The 24,969-nt window shown below is 32.3% G+C and overlaps 1 protein-coding gene and 1 long non-coding RNA gene across 2 annotated transcripts in view; both read right to left on the reverse strand.

The window, feature by feature from the left end:
- The window catches only part of LOC139485165 (lactadherin-like), a 74,337-nt gene that overhangs the window by 17,395 nt on the left and 31,973 nt on the right, over window positions 1–24,969 (reverse strand). The gene's annotated exons all lie outside the window — the stretch shown is intronic.
- On the reverse strand, window positions 10,966–21,322 carry LOC139485166 (uncharacterized). The gene is made up of 4 exons (XR_011655268.1): window positions 21,242–21,322; window positions 13,624–13,654; window positions 12,012–12,110; window positions 10,966–11,176 (listed from the first exon to the last, which is right to left on the reverse strand). It is a non-coding gene; the product is annotated as an uncharacterized lncRNA (long non-coding RNA).

A 24,969-nucleotide genomic window follows, 5' to 3' on the forward strand; every position in this document is an offset into this window, starting at 1 on the left:
ATGGACATTATCCCCAAATTTCCGTATGATCCTGAATTCGAAAATAGAATATACTTTTGAAAATCTCTGTTTTTAATCGAGGTTTCTATTTAAAATGTAGACAAATTGATTTCTTTATAAAAAAAAAATATCTATTAAAGATTTTCACTATATAAGCAATTCCAATGTCTTATAATCTAAGACGACAGTCAGCCAATCTGTCTTTATATTCTTTATGTGATGCAAGTTACCTTTCTGTACCACTGTAACCTGAACTTAGATACATGTTGATGAACCGAAACACTCCGATATAGTCGAATGCCACAAAAACTAAGACGAGCTAGCCAAATTCCGCTTACATTATAGAACAATTATCCTTTGTATTTGTTCAATCAACATCATATTGTTGGAAAGATGTTTTCACTTATATGCATGTGAAAAACAAATCGTTTGCCTGTTGCTAGTTTTTCTTTTTTATGGACGATGATGTGCTTTTGATCACTTCTTACGCATTATATATTTTCGTTACTTGTTCGTTATTCTTGTCGTTTTAGACTGTAGTAAACATATTCTACTCATATCTGGTTAGTCTGGACTGTGTTCAATAAAGCTACGTACTTTATTTGGCCTTTCTAAATTTGTTGGATTCGAGCTTCACTGATGAGTCTTTTGTAGACGAAACGCGCGTCTGGCGAAAATATAAAGTCTAATTCAAGTATCTTAGATGAGTTTGTTTTCAACTTTCAGACTGATATTTCTAATACTCCAGGGCTACCTACCATGCATTTGATTAATCCTATCAATTTCTTAACGTTTTATTAGTTATAAGTATATATTCTAGCGATAACAATCAAATGACACCAGTCTATTTTATAAATCATATTTAAATACCTAACGTTGTCAGTATTGGTTTTGGTAGAGTCTTCTCTTTAATTTGATCGTTTTTACAAATATGAACAGTATAAAGGATTTAATTAACCTTAGCATCTCAACATTTCACAAACCTTCATTCGTTTTGTCGTATGTTTTTGCTTTGTAATCTAATATTTCCCATTCGATTAACCTTTCAAAAGATGTCATAGAACACCATATGTGCTAATTCATAAGCCTTTGCTAACCTTTCTCTTAATGCCTGTGAAGATTTTGTTTGCGGTTTTCGTTATTTTTCTGTAACTAATTCAAAAGCGAAATCTATAGGTAATTCCGGTTCTTTGTCAAACGTTAAAAAGTATGGTGATTGATTAGTTGATTCATGTTTTGTACAGTTATACGCATGAACAAGTGATCCTACATGTAATTTCCTATTTAGTTTTTGATTTGGTCCAAACGATCCTAACATAAATAGTAAAATTGAATTTAAATTTTTTTTAAATGTGTTATTCTTTAACACATCCTAAGTCATGATTATGTATTTATCTGTCTTCTTTGGTCAATAATTATACTTTGCATTACGGGAGAGCAAGAACAAACCCATTTAATTCATGCTCTTCATTTGGGACCAACAAAAAAGAATCAGGCGCAGTTACACAACCGTATAGCCCTCAACCCATTCCTAATCTATGAAAAAAATGTTACTGCAAATCAGAAGAACAAATCGTCAAAATTAGTTACTAATGATTTTACTGAAAAGATCGATTAAACAAACAAGAAACAACTAAATTTCTGTGTCATTTTGGGCTCTTGTTCAGAGTTGTCTCATTGACAATCTTACAACAACTTATTATTTTTATAAAAACAATACACAGAAAACACCGACTTAGAATGCGCGCAGTCATGAAAGATAGTTAAAATTAATTATTAAATCTAATAACTGATATATAGATCGGGTTCAATGATTGTAACTTAAAAGTTTCCTAAATTATAGCAGACCATATTTACATAAGTAGTATGTTTTATGACATTAAATATAAAATGAAAATTAGTACCGATTAAAAACTGAATTTAAATATCGTCAGTGGAAGTGTATATTATTTTTGTTATCAGTTCTAAAATAATTAACTTTTCAAAACACTAGTTTATATTGATAGGGGATTAATAAAGGAATCAAAAAAGAAGAAAAAAATTATAGAAAATGTACTCTCGTGACTTTTCATAGCTTTATCATTTACAAGTTTAAGTTCTCAAAAACGATTAAAAATGTTTTAAGGCATTCAAACGAATAAAACCAGAGGATTCCGAAAATATGACACAAAAAAAAGACATGCAAACATCCTTAAACATATTTATTTATTATCCTTTTGGAATTCAGAGATCAGTTAACGTATTTAAATTTAAAATATTATCAACATAATTACCGTATAAATGAGGTTTTGATTTTTCTCTCTTTACAGGTACAGTTAAAGTTATAAAAAAATGTACTTATGAAAGAATTTAGAAAATGTTTTATAGTACGCTATCCTGACTAACCAGATATAGATAGAATTAGTTTACTGCAATCTAAAACGACAAGAATAACGAACAAGTAATGAAAAAATATAAATCGTAAGAAGTGGCTAAAAGAACATCATCGTCAAGAAAAAGGAAAAACTAGCAACAGGTGAACGACTTGATTTTCGCATGCATATAAGTGAAACTTAGTTTTTGTTGGTAAATATCTGCAGTAAACTATAGAGTTCTAGATTAAAGCAAAACAAACATCAGATTCCCTTCCCCGTATGTGACATACCAAATTAAGCATATCACCGGATTCATACTAACATGATCAAATGCAAAATGTGAATTTCTCCAATATTCAAAAAAAAAAATTAAAAAAAAAAAACATTTTGTGTCAGATGTCTCCTGTTTATGTCATTTTTCGCAAAAGCATCTTACACGACATGAGGATTTTTGTAAAATTTATTTTTTGTGCATTGGTATACTTTTGTTGGTTTATTTCAAAATTAACCACCTGTAGGTCTAAAACGATATAATCTCAACTATTTACACGTATAAACATTTTCTAAAATTTAGCATTTTGTAAATAATACTTATCATGTTTGGAAAATGACTGAAATTAAGTAAAAAAAGGTTATACAAATTACCTGTTCAGTTTCAGGCAATTTGTAGAAGAAAGACATTATTGAGACACATAAGACAAAAGTGGACAAAGTCATAATATATTGCAAAGAAAATAACTAATTGTTCGTTTATAATTTATTTATTTTTCGAAATGCAGCATTGGAGGTTTGTATGTCAAATGATGTGTTCTTTTAAGTGAAACAACGTTTGGTTATCCTCACTCTATATTTCAGGTATCGATAGAGAATTTATGATTATTTTGTCAAAACGGCAGAAGGACAATAAATAGAGTAGATTTTGATAGAGAGTTCTTAATCTGCCTTCTCCTTTTCTTTTTTTACATCGAAATCTGGTATTTCTAAATTCGCGATCGGTTCTGATATAATTATATATGGTTCGTCCTCAGCAAATTTATGTTTCTCGTCGAAACCAAACTTTTCTAACTAAAACTGTATCTCCATTTTCAATCGCTGCACTTCATGCTCTTAAATCATATCCTTCCTTTTGTTTCGCCTAAGCATTTGTAGAGTAGGCAGCTGCTTATTCATAAGCCTTTACTAACCTTTCTCTTAATGCCTGTCAAGATTTTGTTTGCGGTTTTTGTTGTTTTTCTGTAACTTGTTCAAAAGCTTCATCTATGGGTAATTGCGGTTCTTTGTCAAACATTAAAAAGGTATGGTGATTGATAAGTTGATTCATGTTTTGTACAGTTATACACATGAACAAGTGATCCTACATGTAATTTCCTATTTAGTTTTTGATTTGGTCCAAACGTTCCTAACATAAATAGTAAAGTACGGGTAAATATTTCCGTCATTCCATATTCCATTGCATGATAAGGTGTTGTTTCAATCCCGTCATCTTTTCCTAGAATGTAACTTACCAATAAAACTAAATCACTGGATTTGTATTTTCACTAACAAAACGACGGATGCCACACATTGAGCATAATCTGCGTACCCTTTTGAAGCACCCCGATAAATTTATATTACCCATTTGTCTCATTGGCAATAATACCACAGTTTTTTATTTCTATATAAAGGTGGTTTTTTTTTTGCATTAAGTTTTACCGAATTAAACTGTTTGACATGATCAATTTGTAAGCTGCAATGATTTGTTATAAAACTTGTATAGGAGTTATCTTTTGAATTTTGTTTTTTTTTTGTTTCCAATAAATGAACAGTCAACATTACGCCTTTACACTGACAGCAGCAATATCAGGCGAGACGCAGGGATCAGTGGAATATTTTAAGAATTCATTATAATATTGCTTCTATTTGAGAACTCAGAAAAACGACAGGACCTATTGTTTGAGGGTATCCCCTTTTGTCCGAATTACTGTCAATATTTTAGTACTTGTTTTCTTGTTCTTGTGTGCCAAAGCCATATTAAGTAATGATAAAACTATATCACTTAAGGCAATACTAAACCATGTCATGTAATATCAAAATATCATTTAGTAATGACTAGTCCATATTGTGTGACATTCCCGTTTTCATACGAATAACTCAGAACAACAACTCTAACTTAAATTTGAACTTAAACTCAATGGATAGCGATGCTTACCTAATTAAAGCACATTACACAAGCGACATATGGAAATCGGTCAACAAATAGAACATATTTTTACCGAAATGTTCACGCGGTTTTACTTCATAAAGTAATGTGATAACCATATCAATGAATGACAGGCCCACATCAAATACTGTAACTAACACATCATTTAGTGCAATTAAAATCGTCATATTTTGAAACATCATTACGTAATGTTCAATCCATACAAGGAATATGAAAATCATCATCACGAAATAACAAAACCACATCATGTAATGAAACAACTACATTACGTAAAATCACTCACATATCAAGTAATGTTTAAACCACATTTTCTAATGACACGAACACATTAAATAATAGTTATGACAAAACAACATCACGGCCGACACTCGGCTTACCGAGAGATTGGTCGCTTAATCTATATTGAGTATGCGGCTATATGGGCGATTGGTCTGTTAATCGGGTTGGTTATACGTTTGTTAAGTGTAAAACGCTTAATTTAATTTAAAACTCTATTAAATATATAGATTTTTGGCATGTTATAAGAACCAAATAAAAAAAATGAAAAGTGTCTGACAAAATGATATCTATCATAGAACATTTTGCACTTGTAAAAACATTTCTTAGTCTGTGCAGTTTTCAGTAAAACTAAAAGGCGTCGCGCAAGTATGTAGTATTTATGCATATACGCATAAAAGGCGAAGCAAACAAATTTAAACATCATTACAATAAAGGACAAAAAATAGTACTGTGGTTCTAAAAAATAAATTGACATTAGTAAATATTTTATAATTGTAAAATAACGTGAATAATACCACGTTTTAGTGAAAATTATGGGAATAAAGTCTGTTAATGGGTTGGACAATTGAAATTGTGTCAGTTAAGAGTTATTCAACCGCGACAATAATTTTTCCTACCTTTATATTTTCCCCTTGAAAAATTTAAGAATGAGATGTTCCTGAGTAAACAAAAATGACAATACGGTGCCACAGTATCCTAGAAAGATCATTTTTATTTTGACTTTCTTTTCATTTTATTGTAGGGTGTGTCACTTCAATACAGTGTGATATGGATTGGCCTCTGGAATATGCATGAATTTTTTATTGACATTTTCAATCAGCCTTAATGTTTGCTGTCTGTTCGAAGTAGCACGTTCTCAATTCCGGGTACATATAACGTGTTCTCGTTCACATATGAACATGATATTTGTCACTGAACCTTAATTCGTCAGCATCATCCAATTGGTTCTTTTCTTATATTACTTAATCATAAGTATGTTGTTTACAAATTACTCTAAAGAAGTAAACGGAAAGGAGCGAATGCAGCTACATTTGGTTATTTTAAGTTTCAATTCATTTTATTCCGTTTAGTTCCTTTCTACATAAGTGCAGAGGAGAACTACAGTTGTCTATGGTGGCCGGTGAAGTACTAGTCCATTTCGCGTTTTCGCGATTTCGCCTTTCACATTCTATAGGGCGAAAACGCGAAATCGTGAAAAGGCGAAATCGCGAAGTCAAAAACATGAAAACGCGAAGTCGAAAACGAGAAATCGGTTTCGCGTTTTCGCGTTTTCGACTTTGCAATTTCGCGTTTTTGCCATATAGAATATGTAAGGCGAAAACGCTAAAGCGCTAAAACTCAAAATGCCATTAATCTGCCACAATAGTTGTCCGCATGTAAGCTATAGAATTTGTCACCAATATAAGTACATCGCAATCCGTTACTGTTTCAACAGCCATCGGTATTTCATGTGTGTATTCGTAAACAAGTATTATTTTTCTCTCGTTTTTAGCAATGTATTACTCTCTACTGTCCTTATATATTATTCTGTATTCTGCGTTTCCATCCAGATTCTCGTGTATACCATGAGGGTCCGGATTGGGGGTATTGTTTATTTCTGTATTCTTTAAATTGTTATGTCATTTTTTTCTACATTTTATTTTTCTTACTCATTTTTCATTCTTTTATTTTTCATATTTTGTCATCCCAATATATTTTACTTACTGATGTTTAGTTTCATAACAACGTTTACTGGTTACCAGTGTAGATAACAAATTTGTGTCATTCATGACATTTAAACAGAATCAACATGATATATGCGATCATTCTTGGATGTAATTGATATTACTTTAATATTCCTCTTTTTGAAACAATTTTATCATTTTTCAATTTCATGTGTTGTTTCCGTATATGTTATGTTTCATTGATCATGAGTTGTTTTCGTATATGTTAGCCGCTCGTCTTGAGCCTACTCATTTGGTCCGATAATGCCCCATATAGCAATAAAATTATACTTGTATTGCCATTGATTAACAGACCAATTAACAGACCAATTAACAGACCGGGTTTTATACATCCGACCCATTAACAGACCAGGTTTTAAATAAAGACTAATTTATGTCACCAAAATACAGATTTTCGTGTAGATTTTTCACACAATGATATCAATATGGTTAACATACATAATGCCTTTCTTTTTTCGATGTTTAAAATATTGAATGCAAGAAAATTTAACCAATGTGTCATTTTGTGTAAATTTTATTTGTGTAAAATGTGTATAAATTTATTGATGAGTAACCCGTCTTTTCATTTTATAGATCGTACATCGAAGCTAGAAAAATAATAATTACACCACTGAATTCAGTACATCGAATTGTTTTGTTAGACATGATTACTTTTTATGATGAAAATATATTTAGAAAGTAATACAATGAAATATGCTGGACTTTCAATGATTTTCTCGATAACAACTGATTAACAGACTTTAGCCAACCCGATTAACAGACCAACCACCGATATAGCCGCATACTCAATATAGATTAACCGACCAATCTCTCGGTTAGCCGAGTGTCGGCCGTGAATATTAAGTAATGACAAAACTATATCAATTAAGGCAATACGAAAACATATCATGTCATATTGAAATATCATTAAGTAACGAATCGCTCTCCCTTGATGCAAAGTATAATTACTGAATTATAAAAAAACAAATAAATACGACATACGACTTATTAAAGAACCGTCTTTATTCAAAATTATTTTAATTTCATGTGTACTAGTCATTATATATATGGTTATTAACTACATCTTTTGAAAAGTTAATGCATCTGGAATTTTTAGATTATAAAGCAATACGAATGTCGTTTTGTAAAATTTTGAGACGTTGTCAGCTAAATCATTATGCTACATGTATCAATATTTAAAAAATAATCATATTTAAATGAGATAAAATGATAAACTAATGCCGACAACTTCAAATATTAACAAATATGTTTTAAATTGACTGAGATCACTAGATGTATATCTCTAGAATATATAAGAAACAAATGATCAGATAAATATTGGCATTTTCCATCAAAAGCCTAGGAAGATAGCACTTGGATAAAGGACAAAACAAGTTAGTAGGTTGAAAAAAAATTTTCCAAAACATTAATTGTTGATTTAACAAATACGGTATATTCAATTTGTGTCAGTGGTGTATTCTGAACGCGGTTAACTCGTCTTAGTTTTGGGTCTCTAATAATACATGATCGTTTTTATAGGTTAACGGTATGCTTGACCAAGTACAAACTGAAGCAGTGCAACAAAAAAGATAACTGGCATCAGGGGAAGAAAATAATGACAGATTGACGGAAAATCTTAAATATTGAAAATAAGAGTTATGTTCTTTTTTTAATGTTTTATGATAGTTTGCTAGAGAGCTTATGCTTAATATGCGCATGCTGAAGATCTAAATCTTTCAAACAGTTTAATTGAAGTCTGGAGCTGTCATGTCGTTAACTGCTAATATATTATGTATCATTGTCATTTTGTTTAGTTTCCTTTGTTACCTATTCTGATATTGGACTCGGACTTCTTTTAAACTGAGATTAACTGTATGTATTGCTGTGTGTGTTTTTTTTTATTTTTTTTAGCATAGCATGAGATCTCACAAAAAAATGTTTAAACAAGACGCATTTTTGCGCCTGTCCCAACTCAGGAGCCTCTGGTCATTGTTAGACTTGTATGATTTTTAATTTTAGTTGATTTATATAATTCAGAGTTGAGTTTGACGTCCACTATCGCTGAGCAAGTTCTCATTTTTATTTAGGGTCAAGCTGAAGAACGCCTCAGGGTGCGGGATTCTCTCGCTGTGTTGAAGTGGCCTTTGGCTGTTTTCTGCTCTTCGATCGATTTGTTATCTCTTTGGCACATTCCGCATTTCCATTCTCGATTTTATTATATTCATTTGGAAAATCTTTTAAAAAAAACTTTTTCTCACACCAATACTTCAACAAAGAGCAAAACCCAAAGTGCACAGTCAGCTATAATGTATGTAAAAATGTAAAAAAGCCCCGACATGACAAATCTTAAACAGTTCAATCGATAAATGTAATGGGCTGCATTATATACAAAACACAATATTATAGTACAAAAAGATATAAAATATACAGCAACAAACGACAACCACAATAATACAGAATTAATTTCCATTCGTTTGATGTGTTTCCGCCTTTGATCTTGTTTTGTTATAAAGAATTTCCGTTTCGAATTTTCCTTAGAGTTTGGAATTTTTGCTATATTCACGTTTAGCTATTACGTTTACTCTGGATCTAACAAATTTCTTGTATAATAAAACGTTATGTTCGAGGTATATGTCAATAGAGAGATATCAGCCCTACAATACGAAAACCATTAAACATCAAATGTAACAGTTTTATAAATATATTTACTAGCTACAAACTGAAACAGGGATACATGTATATATGGCATAGTATTATTACATGTCTTCTATTGCATTAAAAGTCATCAAAAGCTTAGGAAGATAGCACTTGATTAAAGGACAAAACAAGTTAGTAGGTTGAAAAACAAACTTTTCAAAACATTAATTGTTGATTTAAAAAACACGGTATATTCAATTTGTGTCATTGGTGTATTCGGAACGCGGTAAACTCGTCTTAGTTGTTGGTCTCAAATAGTAAATGATCGTTTTTATAGGTTGGCGGTATATTTAACCAAGTACAAACTAAAGCAATGCAACAAAAAAAGGATAACTTAAATCAGCGGGACAAAAATAATGACAGATTGACTGAATATCTTAAATATAGATAATACGGGTGATGTTCTTTTTATATGTTTTATGATTGTTTGCTAGAGGAATTATGCTTAATGACATAATTCTTTCAATCAGATTAATTGAAGTCTGGAGCTGTCATGTCGTTAACTGCTAATAGACCTTTGTTAATTTATGTATCATTGTCATTTTGCTTAGTTTCCTGTGTTACCTATTCTGACATTGGACTCGCACTTCTTTTAAATTGAGATTAACCGTGTGTATTGCTGTGTGTTTTTTAGCATAGCATGAGATCTCACAAAACAGACTTAAACTAGACAGAATTTTGTTTTGCGCCTGTCCCAAGTCAGGAGCCACTGGCCTTTGTAAATCTTGTATGATTTTTAATTTTAGTTTATTTATATAATTCAGAGTTGAGTTTGACGTCCGCTATTACTGAACTAATAATCAAATTTATTGAGGGGCCAGCTGAAAAACCCCTCAGGATACGGGATTGTCTTGATCTGTTGAAGACCCATTGTTAGCCTTTGGCTGTTTTCTGCTCTTTGGTAGGGTTGTTATATTTTTGATACATTCCGCATTTATTTCCATTCTCAATTTTATTATATTCAATTAACAAAAAACTTCAAAAATACTTTTTCTCACAACAATACTTCAACAAAGACACAAATGGAAGTTTTTAACGACCTTGACTGGCTATACAGCCCTTGCATGGTCGGTGTTCAACAAAGAGCAAAATCGATTTTGCACAGTCAGCTATATTGTATACAAAAATGTTAAAGGCCCCGACATGACAAATTTTAAACAGTTCAATAGAAAAAAGTAATGGCCTGTTTTATAAAAACAATATTATAGTACCAAAAAAATGTACAGCAACGGACGACAACCACAATACTGTGGATTCACTATCATTCGTGGGATACCAATTTTCGTGAATTTCGTTGATACAGGTGAACCACGAATTCAAATGTTCAACGAATTTCAATTTTTCTATAAGCTTGTATGCAGATTTTAGCAAAACCACGAAATCAAATATTCACGAAAATGCAAGTTTTTCTCAATCAACGAAAATTGGTAACCACGAAAATAAATAAATCCACAGTAATACAGAATTATTTTCCATTTGTTTGATAGCCCTACAATAGGAAAAGCATAAAACATCAAATGTCACCGTTTTATTGATATATTTTCGAGCTGCAAACTGATACAGTGATATACATCATAGTATTATTACATGTTTTCTATTGCATGAGAAGTCTAAGTTATTAAATTTAAAATGATTTACAATTAAGTACAATATACATTTTATAGAATCTATAACTACATTTTTAACTAATTCTATCCGTTTTATATACAGAAAGAGTTTAAAATCAGGGCTGTGGTATAGTTATTTTGTAAATTTGTATAATTTTACTTATTAGAATCGTACTGATTTTAATGATACAGGTCAATTGATAAACTGATAAATAAGTAATCCAGTACAATTTTAACTATTTGTGATTTGTCTTCTTCTGTCGATCTTCGGTTAATTCTTCAAATGATTGCTGTGTAACGTACATCATGCACTACTTTATTCCGGTTATGTTGTCGCTGAAGAAAACGAAATCAAATCCATTTGATAGTTGATGTTTATTGGTATGATCTGTGTAATGCATGTTTGCACTGGTTTTTACAAATGCAATAACATGTATTGATGTTAGAGTACTTTGACAGTTTTAAACTGTTTCAAACCATAATAGTGACTTGTTTTGACAGATACTACATCAATTATATAAACACATTCAAGTCGCGATTTATTCTACTCGTAATTAGCGTAGACCGAAAAAGACAAGATTTATTAATATTGCGGAGAAAACTTCTTAAGTGGTGTCAAATCAAGGTGAGTTTTACAGAGAAGATTCCGACAGAAGAAAATCGAAATGGCGTCAAATTTCGAAGGACAAAAGGTAGAGGTTCTAACTGAAAATATAGTTGCAACATGTCAATATTCTTTTAATTATACATATGTAGTGGTATTTAATAATATTACAAATTAATTTATAATTGTTTCCCGTTTAAATCATACACAAGACAAGTCAACAACGTATAAACCGTTGTGTGTGTGTGTGGTTTTTTTTTTTTTTTTTTTGTTTTTTTTGTATGTGAGAGTTATTTTTAGATAGGAAATTGGAATATCTTGTTTTGGTTTTGTTCATGGTTGCCAATGAGACAGCTATTCGCCTAAGTTCAATAGCATTCTTATTTTAATTCATTATTGTTTGAGTTAATAATTGACTGTCCTTTCATAAGCACCTGTGTGCTTTGTGAAATCACACGAATTTCTCAGACCACTTCCAAAACAATTGTTATAAAAGATAAAAGGGGACTAAATTGTGCAATTATATACCATTGTTGATTTTATTGCAGTATTTATAGAAATTACTACCTTCTTTTTTTGCCAGAGCATTTCCAAATAACAATTATGCTGACAACTGCAATTAGAGCAAAGCCGGCAACGCATCCAACAACAATCCCAGCTATTTCTCTACAAATAGAAGCTTAAGGCTTGTGGATGTTTATCACTCTCAATGTTGGTCATGTCCTAACAAGTAAGACACGTATTGCAGGTTTGGAGATATTTTGCAACAATAAAAACGTATATCGTTTAAGTTGATAGTATATAAAAAGCACAAGAAAACTGAACAAGTACTACTCGATTTATTTCACTTGACTGGGCGGAGTTTAACCGATTCGCTCACAATAAACCAGTCCATCTACAGATAGGTGTTTTAGAATAAACTCATCAATAAAGTCCAGTCATTGTTTTGTAAATTTCTTTCATGACAGTGAAAGGTGATTAGAAATCAGTAATAATTATAACAGCAATCATTCTTATCACACACATCTTCAAATAGACTGTCCTTATTCAAATTAAAACATAAGCTCCGCCCGATCAGTTGAAATAACATTGGTAATAATGCCTGCATATATTTATCTTTTAGCGAATTAGTTGTCATCTTGATTTCAATTTTCTTATTTGTTCGGTCTCGTAAACGTAGATATGTAAAATATTCCAGGACAATTGAGAGGTGTTTGATGTAGCTTTAGATACATTACCCACCCAAAACGGATTTGTTTTTCTTGTGTGGTTTTAATTCCCATTTCAAAATCTGACGCTTTTATACACCCACATAACCAACCAGATTCTAGATCGTATGAATTGTGCTGCCATGGTAGGAGTTCATACCCATGTTAAACTTTAGATTCTGGACTCCGAGCTCCCGTTTTCAGCGAGTACCACGCTGTTTGCACGTTAAATATCCTTCTCAACAAGCTCTTTCTGAGTGGTTATAAGTGATCGGTTGTTTTGCATAATTATTTCATTTGGGTTTTGGCTTTGATCATATGTTTTTGTGGTTTATAATTTATCTATTTGGTAATTTGGTTTTCATGGTCCATCTTTTGTCTAAAATCTGTTAGTACTTTGATGAGTTGAGCCTTTACAATTATTTGTATTTGTTCCGCCTAACAGAAGTTCAAATGGAAACTTTGTAATAAAATATGTCATTATATCAGTTCCTGTTGGAACAAATATTATATATACCATTTATTCCGTTAGGAACATATACTGTAATTTTTGTTCCTGTGGAAATAATTTGCCATAATATGTTTTTCTTTTGGAACTTCTATTATGAAGGAACTTCTATTCCGTGACACTTTAAGCCGTATTGTTACACAACTGTCTTAAGTTAAGGTGAAGATTGGCGCCATATAAAACCTTCAAATCCGATGTATTTGTTTGCTACTATCCCAAGTCACGAACTTGGTGTTTAATGGTTGTCGCTTGTTGATGTGGTTCTCGTTTCTCGTTTTTATATACTTTAGACCGTTGGTTTTCCTGTTTGAATGGTTTTACATTAGTCATTTGTGGTGCCCTTTATAGCTTACTATCCGGTGTGATCCACGGCTCCGTGTTGAAGGTCGTCCTTTGACCTATAATGGTTTACTTTTACAAAAATTTGACTTGGGTGGAGAGTGTTATTCTTTCGTATGCTTACCCTTTTGACAAACCTTCCTCTTCAACTTTAACTGTTAATGAATAGATAGATGTAAATGAACATTTTATAATGTAATCATAGTAATTTACAAAATTCATGATCGTCGGTTCCAACAAAAAGTTTTATTTGTATCAATATTTATGACATTGTACAATTAAACGCTAGCAATATCAATACGTAAATATGATAACAGAGGCTGGAAATGAACGGAGCGCGACTGGGTACGTCAAGAAGGTAAGAGCCTAAGGTAATGCATTTATCTGTAATTACGTAAACCCACTTGAAATGACACCCTAGAAATAGGGCACCATCGGTAAACAGGTCAAATAACTATAATTATCTTCTGGTATGCATAAAGATTGAATACAACGAAAACAGGTGTCCTTTAGATTACAAATAGCAATGAACAACTATATTCTTAAAACGAAAATATAGAAAAAGCAGTATAATAAAGAACCTGTAAGTGTAGAAGCTAAAAGAGTAATAAGGAAAAAACATAGCATGGGAAAAGTATTCAAATAAGAGAGACAATGATAGTTATAGGGAGTATACTAAAGCTAAGAACAAGGCAAAATCAACTGTAATTAGAGAACGTAAAAACCGTGAAACAGACATTGCTGAATCAGCAAAGACAAATTGTAAAACTTTTTGGTCAAATATTACCTCAAAGAGAAAGTCGAAAAGTGGTATTTCTGAACTTCACGATAAAAGAGATGGCAAAACGTTTATTGCAAGCAATGATACTGATAGGCTGAAATACTTGCTAAATTTTTCACAAGTGTATTTACTTAAGAAGATGATGAGGATGAAACTTTTTAAAAAGATACGATGAACCGTCTAGTGATGAAGTCTTTAAACCAAAGAAAATTAACAAATTACTAAAAAACTTAAATACGTCAAAGTCACCAGGGCCTGACCATGCAGGTACATCCTAAAGTTTTATATGAACTTGCAGATATAATTGACATTCCACTTTGTATCATTTTCAGTAGTTCATTTTCATCCGGTATTGTACCAGAAGGTTGGAAAATTGGTCAGATAACAGCGTTGTTTAAAAGGGAGATAAAACTTGCGTCGAACTACAGACCAGTTAGCCTTACAAGTATTATATGCAAGATCATGGAAAAATTAATAAGAAAGAGAATTGTTGACCATATGAACAAATATGGCCTATTTAGTGATAAACAATTTGGATTTATCGGGGTACGATCAACAGGATTACAACTATTAAAAGTACTAGACCATTAGACTGAAATTCTAGATAATGGAGGATCTATTGATGCTATCTACACTGATTTTATGAAGGCCTTCGATAAGGTTCCATATAAGCGTTTAATTAACAAGCTTAGATCTAATGGAATTAGTAACCAAGCATGTAACTGGGTCTAGAGCTTCTTACATGGTAGAAAGAAAAGAGTACAAGTTAATGGAAATTACTCACAATGGCATAATGTGAGAAATGGCAGTGTTTAGAGTCCGTATAAGAAAAAGGATATTGAATCAGTTGAAAACGTACAAAGACGGGCTACAAAAATGCTTCCAAACTTGAATGATCTATCATACGAAGACAGATTAAAACTCTTGAAATTACCATTACTTAGATATCGTAGACTACGAGGCGAGATGATCGAGAAGTACAAGATTCTCAATTACATCTATGATGAAAGGGCATCAAGGTGGTATTTTCACATTAAGTAGTTCAACAACAAAAGGGCATTCATTGAAGTTAGTCAAGAACAGGAGTAGGCTGGATGTTAGAAAGTATTATTTTACCAACAGAGTAGTGGAAGTCTGACACAGTTTTCCTGAGACATTTGTAACTGCCAAAAACGTTAAAACACCCGAACGAAGACTAAATAAATATTGGAAAGAACATCCTATGATTTATGACTACACAGTAGATTACAACTTCACGATCGGAGGTAGCACAGTAATCAACAGTGATAGTGACAGTGAAATAGAGCCAAATATAGAGGAGCAAGCTGATTTCCTGCGTTTGGAAACACTTAGGTAGATTTGGGTAGGTAGAATTAATACTGATTCCTTTGTGGTAAAATACACAAACTATTCGATTTCACTTTATTCCCTTGAAGTTTTTTGTTTCTTGCTTCATTTATTCAAAAAGGCATTATAACATTTGAAAATCTATCGTTGGCCTAATTTTTTGTACCGCATTTGGCACAACTATATGGATCTTCAGAAAGTGTAATGCATGCATATAAGGGGAAGTTTACCCATAAAAAAACCTAATCTAATATGTCCAATTCTGGTTATTTCAGTTCCATCATTTCCTCTTTTAAACCGGCGAATTTCATTTCCGCCATTACCATAACATTAAAGCGTAACAAACGTTACGTTTAAACTACGATCCCTTGTTTTAGTCGAAGTCACCTTCTCACTACGGAGAAGAAATATGTCTGCCTTGAGAAATTAAGTGGTTTCTAATTTTTGCTTAATAAGTATTTCTTTTAGTAATTAATATAAAATATATATATATTGAAAACGATGAAAATGTTCAAGACAACAACTAAAGACATATTTGTACGAATTATCTATTATATTAACCTGTATAACCTATAATAAATGCGCGCAAACATAAAAACATTTATTTCAAAAGCGCGCAAATGTTATGAGCTTTTTAAACGCAGAAACAACCAGGAGGAGCTTGACCCTTACGGAAAAGATGTTTCACAGATGACGTTCGACTTACAACAATAGTCTTAGTTATAATTTCGCCCTCTTTATCTCAATTGAGACATCTCCCGTGAATATGAAATTTATCTCAGAATTTGATTTTGTTGTTGTTTGTTTTTTGTTTGTTTAGTTGTTTTTGTTTTTTGGTTTTTTTTTGGGAGGGGGCTCAGTCTTTAGTTTTCTTTTGTGTATTTCATAAGCTGTTTATTTTCCTAACTTTTTGTTTTTGCACAGTTTCAATGTAGAGGATTTTTAAACTCATGATGTGTGATTTTTTCCTTTAAATATTGTCTTCTGCCTCTGTACAAATGTAGTTCGCCTCGTATCCATTATCAATATTCTTCCTTCTCATTAAAGATGTCTGTGCATTCGACACTATGCCATACTTTTCTAACGGATCGAACCAAGAAGGCATACATATAATAAAATTGAGAATGAAAATGGAGAATGTGTCAAAGAGACAACAACCCAACCATAGAACAGAAAAAAGCAGAAGGTCACCAACAGGTCATCAATGCAGCGAGAAATTCCCGCACCCGGATGCGTCCTTCAGCTGGCCCCTAAACAAATATATATATATACTATGTCAGTGATAATGAACGCCATACTAAACCTCAAATTGTACACAAGAATCTAAAATTAAAAATAGTACAAGACTAACAAAGGCCAGAGGCTCCTATGATTTATGACTACACAGTAGATTACAGCTTCACGATCGGAGGTAGCACAGTAATCAACAGTGATAGTGACAGTGAAATAGAGCCAAATATAGAGGAGCAAGCTGATCTCCTGCGTTTGGAAACACTTAGGTAGATTTGGGTAGGTAGAATTAATACTGATTCCTTTGTGGTAAAATACACAAACTATTCGATTTTACTTTATTCCCTTGAAGTTTTTTGTTTCTTGCTTCATTTATTCAAAAAGGCATTATAACATTTGAAAATCTATCGTTGGCCTAATTTTTTGTACCGCATTTGGCACAACTATATGGATCTTCAGAAAGTGTAATGCATGCATATAAGGGGAAGTTTACCCATAAAAAAACCTAATCTAATATGTCCAATTCTGGTTATTTCAGTTCCATCATTTCCTCTTTTAAACCGGCGAATTTCATTTCCGCCATTACCATAACATTAAAGCGTAACAAACGTAACGTTTAAACTACGATCCCTTGTTTTAGTCGAAGTCACCTTCTCACTACGGAGAAGAAATATGTCTGCCTTGAGAAATTAAGTGGTTTCTAATTTTTGCTTAATAAGTATTTCTTTTAGTAATTAATATAAAATATATGTATATTGAAAACGATGAAAATGTTCAAGACAACAACTAAAGACATATTTGTACGAATTATCTATTATATTAACCTGTATTACCTATAATAAATGCGCGCAAATATAAAAACAATTATTTCAAAAGCGCGCAAATGTTATGAGCTTTTTAAAACGTAGAAACAACCAGGAGGAGCTTGACCCTTACGGAAAAGATGTTTCACAGATGACGTTCGACTTACAACAATAGTCTTAGTTATAATTCCGCCCTCTTTATCTCAATTGAGACATCTCCCGTGAATATGATTTTTATCTCAGAATTTGATTTTGTTTTTAGTTTGTTTTTTGTTTGTTTAGTTGTTTTTTATTTATTTTTTTTTTTTGGGAGGGGGCTCAGTCTTTAGTTTTCTTTTGTGTATTTCATAAGCTGTTTATTTTCCTCACTTTTTGTTTTTGCACAGTTTCAATGAAGAGGATTTTTAAACTCGTGATGTGTGATTTGTTTCTTTACATATTGTCTTCTGCCTCTGTACAAGTGTAGTTCGCCTTGTATCCATCATCAGTATTCTTCCTTCTCATAAAAAATGTCTGTGCATTCGACACTATGCCATACTTTTCTAACGGATCGATCCAAGAAGGCATACATATAATAAAATTGAGAATGAAAATGGAGAATGTGTCAAAGACACAACAACCCAACCATAGAACAGACAAAAGCAGAAGGTCACCAACAGGTCATCAATGCAGCGAGAAATTCCCGCACCCGGATGCGTCCTTCAGCTGGCCCCTAAACAAATATATATATATATACTATGTCAGTGATAATGAACGCCATACTAAACCTCAAATTGTACACAAGAATCTAAAATTAAAAATAGCACAAGACTAACAAAGGCCAGAGGCTCCTGACTTGCAGCTTCATTTTTACGGAAAATGACAATAAAACGGTAAATTGTCAGTGTCCAAAACTGTTTTAGAATTTCCCTTAATGTGAAGGCTGAAAGCCAAATAAAACAATGGCCAAGGATGTATAAGACCCGAAACATGTGAAAAGTTTTATATTCAAAAAGGACATAAGATAATAGCAAAACCCATTCAAGGTTAACTTTGCCTCCTGGTTTGGATAATGAATCAAATTGGATTATCTCCCGTCAATCAGAAAAAATTGGTTATCGTTCAGTCATAGATTATTCGTTAATGTGTTATGTATTCAGTTTAATGGTTCTCTGAATTTGATTTGTTTCGCATTAAGTTACCACTGTGTCTTCCAAAGCTTACAAAGGGAATGGGGTTCTAAGGCTTTTTTATGTTTTTAATTCTCGGCACAAGCCAATTAGCTAAACAGTAATGAAACCTAATTTGTATTTAACCAAATTTGATATGTCTCTTGATACAAACCACATCAATAATGTCCATTTTAAAAGCATGTTTGATGTGTGTATCTCACTTCTTTGAGATGAGTAAGTTTGTGTTTGGTATAAATTCTAAGAATTTTTTATTGCTGCTTACAAAACGAAGCAGTCCCAATGTTAAATCTTGTATCATGTATCAAAAAAATGTATATATCAAATATTAATGCTAGATGAGGCAACGCAAATTTTATTTATATTTGTGTTCTTTATTATCAGTGTAAGTAAATTAAAACATGTAGAACAGGATTGGCATATCTTTTCAGAACATCTGAAATCACTCTAAGCTTTTTGGGTTGTTTTTTTTTTTTTTTTTGTGATTTGTGTACTGCTCCTTGTACTGGTGCTTGTCTGTTAGCAATTGCGTTTTCAAATATAGATATGAAGATGTAATATGAGCGTCAATGAGACAACTTTACATCCAAGTCACAATGTGTTAACTGTAAGCAATAAGTATAAGAGATCAAAGTACGACCTTCAATACGAAGACTTGGCTCCCACAGAACAGCAAGCTATGAAGGGCCCCAAAATTACTTTTGTTATAAAAACAATTCTAACAGACTAACTAACGTTCTAATCTATATAAAAACAAGAAACGAGAAACATTGACGAACTCTACTAACAAACGACAACTCCTGAGGGCCCTCATGGGGTTTTTGATTATGTGATTACTTGGCCGTTTTTTTAATGATTATTTGATTATTAAGCCAAATATTTCATGATTATTTGATTACCTAGGACTGTATTTTTAGTTTATGATTATTTGATTACTAAAGATAAGCAAATATTTAATGATTATGTGATTATATTGGCAAAAAAATGGTGATTATGTGATTACTAGGACCCCCCCCCCCCCCATAAGGGGCCTCACTCCTGTACAGCAGGCTCCTGAACAGTTTGTTTTCGACTGATAAGTTTGAATGTCCCTGTGATATCTTTCGCCTCTTTTTAAATGTGTGTTGCACAAGTTGGCAAAACCTGGACGATAGTGAGTGAACATGAAATGTTTACGACTACGGTAGCTGTGTTTCCTGATGCTTGAAACCAGATAAAAAAATAAATAACAACAAAGCATGACATTAGAATTTTCAAAAGTTCCTTAAAGGGATGTGATAATTCTTTTTTTTATAGGTATTTTGTGTTGTTGATGATTTTAGCCTTATTAACACCATATTGCTATTCCTTTCTGAACATGCGTTTTACTTGAATATCTTTAAGGTACTTCTTAAGGTCAAGTTAAAGTTTAAAAAAAACAGGCAAAAGATACAAAGCACATTTGTAGTTTTCTTACTTGAGTTGACGTACACAACACAATCCTTGATTAAATGAAGTATGATCTTTATTTAAATCATGATTTTGTATAAATGTCTTCTTGAATTAGAATGCATCGGGGTTTTTTTTCGCCGTTTGAGAATCTGAATAACTCTGGACCATTTTATTCCATTTTTACTCCGACCTGACTTAATTTTGTTTGAAAAGGAAATTCTACACCTGTCATATTACTTATGTTATACGATTTTCAAATGCTATAAATATTTACAACTACATTGTAGAAGATAGGCAAACAGCACTCAATCAAACACTTTTGTTTCTTAAATAGCGACATTTTACAACATTCCGCTACTGTCTAAATACAGTCAGTAAAACCTGGGTAGTACACATATTTTGATCTGTATGTATGTCTGAATTTATTGATGTCATGCACTTCCAGCTGTATACCATTTCGACTGCAAAGGTTTGACTTCTGGCACTTGTTTCTTTCCATAGGAAGATCGACTTCCCATGGATGGAAACACGTACTAGTGCCTGTGGGTTTGGCAGTATAAAGATATATATAGAACTTCTTTATGTTCAATAAATGACAGTTTGAATGTATCAAAATCTGTCAGCTTGAACGACTATACTCTATTTAAATAAAAACATAATATTCAAAGTTAATCCCATTTGATAACAAAAGATATCGTTCTTTAGTTTTTTCAATATATTTGACGGTGGTATTCTAAATGGTAAATCATTTTCGTTTTTACAAGCTTCACTTTACTACGTTCGGATTGGAAGTCCACTTACGATTTTGAGAATATGGAGTCAGGAATCCAGACTTGGTGGTATTCAGTATTTTCTTCCATCAATTTTCGTATCTTAAATTCTGTTGGAAAACATGTCATTTCAACAACGAAAACAACTAGAAATCACAACACACGAAGAAAAGCAAAAAATGAAAATATGAATAAATTAATTATAGCTCACCTGTTTCACAATTTGTACCGGTATACCCTGAATCACAGGAACACGTGTATGTCGATGATGTCGGTTCCGTACAAGAGCCACCATTTTGGAAGGGCGTGGCGAAACATGGACCTATTATAATTGAGAGATTTTTAATATGACTATATTGCTGAAATTAACCCGTGTTAAATAAGAATGTTAGACTTTGTTTTACAAATATTATTGAACTGTCCAAAAGTCTATATAAAGTTCTATAGATATCGTCAAATAATAGATCAAAAGAAGAACATTGTACATGAATGTTTTGATTCGTTCTTCTAAGAAATTATAAATTCTTTAGAATTCGTTTCTTTTTCTTTCGAATATTTATTCTATTTGATTATTTTTCAACTATTCATTGATAAGATTTTTGTTATTATTATTACATGTATTAACTATTACTATTACTCAGAAAAATAAGGTAAATGAACACAAAATGGTTAGAGAGATTAAAGTACATGGATTCCAGTCAATATTTGGCTGTTGCGCATTGCAGTGCATAGGCACAAATTTTTGCTAGATCCAATTTTTCATTTGAGCCAAAATGTTATATTTCATTACGTCATTTTAAGCCCAAGCCACACTGTCACGTTTCAGGAGCTACGTTTTACTACGTTTTGAAAGCATAGCAAAACGGGAATATATGTAACGAAATGTAACGAAACGTAGTGATCCCTTGTTTGAAACGGGACCTGCCCCGTATGTTTTGAAAATTCAACAACAAACGTAGCGAAAATTGAAAAGAAGTAGAAACCTAGTAAATACGTATCAAAGCTTAGCGGAATGTAACACAACGTGCTTACTACGTATCGAAGCGTATCAATGCGCGGTGGAAACGTATGTCTACACGTACAAATGTATCAAAATGTGATAAGAACGTAGCACAAACCTAATAAACCTAGCTTTTAAAACAACGGGACATTTTTATTCAAAAAGTAGTTGAAACATAGCATTTTAAAACGTAGTAAAACGTGACAGTGTGACTGGGGCTTTAACAGGTAGCATAAAATGGAGAAAAAATAAAATACTCATTGCGACATTGTAAATAAGACTCTATTTAGTATACATGCGTAAATCCAAGGCATTGCTTACATATCTTGTGTCAAACAACCTCTTGGTTTTACTTTAGTGTAAAAGAAAGACGAAAGATACCAGAGGGACAGTGCTGCCTTTTACGTTTTGTGATCTCGTTTGTTTAGGTGTTATACCACCAATTACTCCCGCAAATTTAGAACGTATAAAGTAGGCCTACTCGGACAAAAAATAGTGCATTTGATGTCATTGTTTACTTAAACTAACCAACAAATTGGCAGAAATGAAACTTTTGGTGAAAGAGAAATATATTAAGACCATTTTGAGCTAAAATTTACTTGTTTATGAGTTTGCATTCAAAATTGAGGATTAATGCACTCCATAGTATACTAATTTAAGATTTCCAGAAAACCAGGGGTTATTTTAAGTGGTACCTCTATTCGAAAGACCTTTTCTTTTTTATATGATTTTAAACATCTGTTGAAAATTGGCATGTAGAAAGCTGATACATGTACGATTCGGGATATTATACCTGGTTTCTATGAAGGTAAACTTAAGGTAAAATATTTAGAAAGCTGTGAAAATTGTAAAAATTGGTTAAACAGATAGGGACTTTTAATTGGTGGTATGACACCTTTATATTTAGCATTATAATGAAAAGCCTCTTATTGACATCTTGTATAGTGTATAGTGCTTTCATTATGGTTACCACGACTGATATCAGAGGAATATGTTTATAAGCAATCAAAAACTGTGTTTTAGAGTCATTATCAAAAGTCTCTTTTGAATTCTATCTAAGCTCTTATTCTTGTTATCTCTGTTACTGATGGGAACGTATTTATTGTAAAAACAACCGTGCACACTCTGAATTGTCACCGCGCTTAAGTACGTCCATTATTCACTTTCCATTATTCAAAATTCAATAATGAATAATGAAATAGTTCATTATTAACTATGCAATGTTAAGTGATGAATAATGAATTATGAAATAGTTTATGTTTCAGTTTTCAAGTTAAAAAGTGAATAATGTAATATTGTGATACTGTGATACTATATCCCGTATTTCTGAATTCGTCATTCTGGTGTTATCTAACAAAATTAATATTCAAATTAATATCAGAAAAAAATCAAAACACTCTTTGAATTTTTTAACTTTATTTATTTATTTACTTTTGGAGGGTAAACTAGTGGGTTTCTCCAACTATCTTTAACAAAACATCCTTGGTTGAATGTAAGGACGACCTGAATACCAAAACATATATATGGCACTCATACCACAACTTCCTATATCTATATAAAATAATAAAATGCTTTATGTTGTCCTTTTTTATTTTCACTTTACCTTTGCTGTTCCTCATCACCAGATTATATATAACATGTCGATTGTGCCGCAATGACCATTAGATGGGTTAAGAAGGACCTAATTGCCATAATAAATGGGAGACGGATTTATATATTTTTTTCCAAACTTGTTTCCGAATCCCATATTTGAACTTCATGTAACATTGTAATATTTCATTCTTGTAATTTTTCATTAATAAATACTGTTTAAACTAACGCATATAAGAGTAGTGACGAAGGACCTAAATACTTTTTTTGAAAAACGCGTGAACATTAAGAAATAGCTTATTTTGAAAAATGGAATGGACTGCTGCGACCCATAATTAAGGAAAACTTTATACGTCATTTGAAAGCCTATTAATAGAGGAACAAAATGGTTATAAACAGTATGTGCCGCAATGACAATTAGAGGGGCTATGGAGGACCTAGATGCCAAAATACGCGTGAAAATTAAGAAATAGCCAATTTTGAAGAATGGAATGGATATTTTGTCTAATAATCATTGCGGCACCACTGAATTACAGGCTCCTGACTTGGGACAGGCACATACATAAATAATATGGCGGGGTTAAACATGTTAGCGGGATCCCAAACCTCCCCCTAACCTGGGACAGTGGTATAACAGTACAACATAAGAACGAACTTTAAAAATCAGTTGAAAAAGGCTTAACTCATCAGATGGACAAAAATACAAGTGGACGTGGCCCGGTACTTATACATCTCGACACAAAAAGACACAATGAACAGATCTGAGAGTACTCGCAGTTATCTTGCAGCTAGTCCAAAGCCACTAACAATTAATAAAAAAAATCATGCAACTAAGACTAAACGTACATTTTGGTTCAGTGGTGCTGATGGCATTTGAAGCAGTCCTCTTTTTCATATAATGATATCGGGGTTTTATATGATTTGCTATGTGGTATGGGGTTTGCTCATTGTTGAAGTGGTACTAAGCATTGTATGTAACTTTCATAACATTTGGTTGAGGCAAATAAAGTTTGAGCGCGTAGACGACAAACTTAACATTTTTTTCCATTTATAAATGGGCTTGAACGGTGAAAGTAATGCCAGCCAAGTTTTAACTTGATCTCAGTTTGGTGGTAATTAGCATTGTGTATAAGTTTCATAGTATTTGTTTGAGGCAAAATAAAGTTAAATTGCGGAAACTTCCAAGTTGTAAATTTTCCCATGAATACGTACGGACGTACAGACGAACAAACGTTAAAATTTATGCCCCCTCCGCCGTAGCTGAAATTATTCCGGCGGCACGTCTGTCTGTGTATACCTTCGTATAGAAATATGCTATTTATAAGAATGAATAAGTTTGAAAAAAGTTT

The sequence above is a fragment of the Mytilus edulis genome, chromosome 8 (assembly GCF_963676685.1).
Source record: "Mytilus edulis chromosome 8, xbMytEdul2.2, whole genome shotgun sequence".
NCBI classification, from domain to species: Eukaryota; Metazoa; Mollusca; class Bivalvia; order Mytilida; family Mytilidae; genus Mytilus; species Mytilus edulis.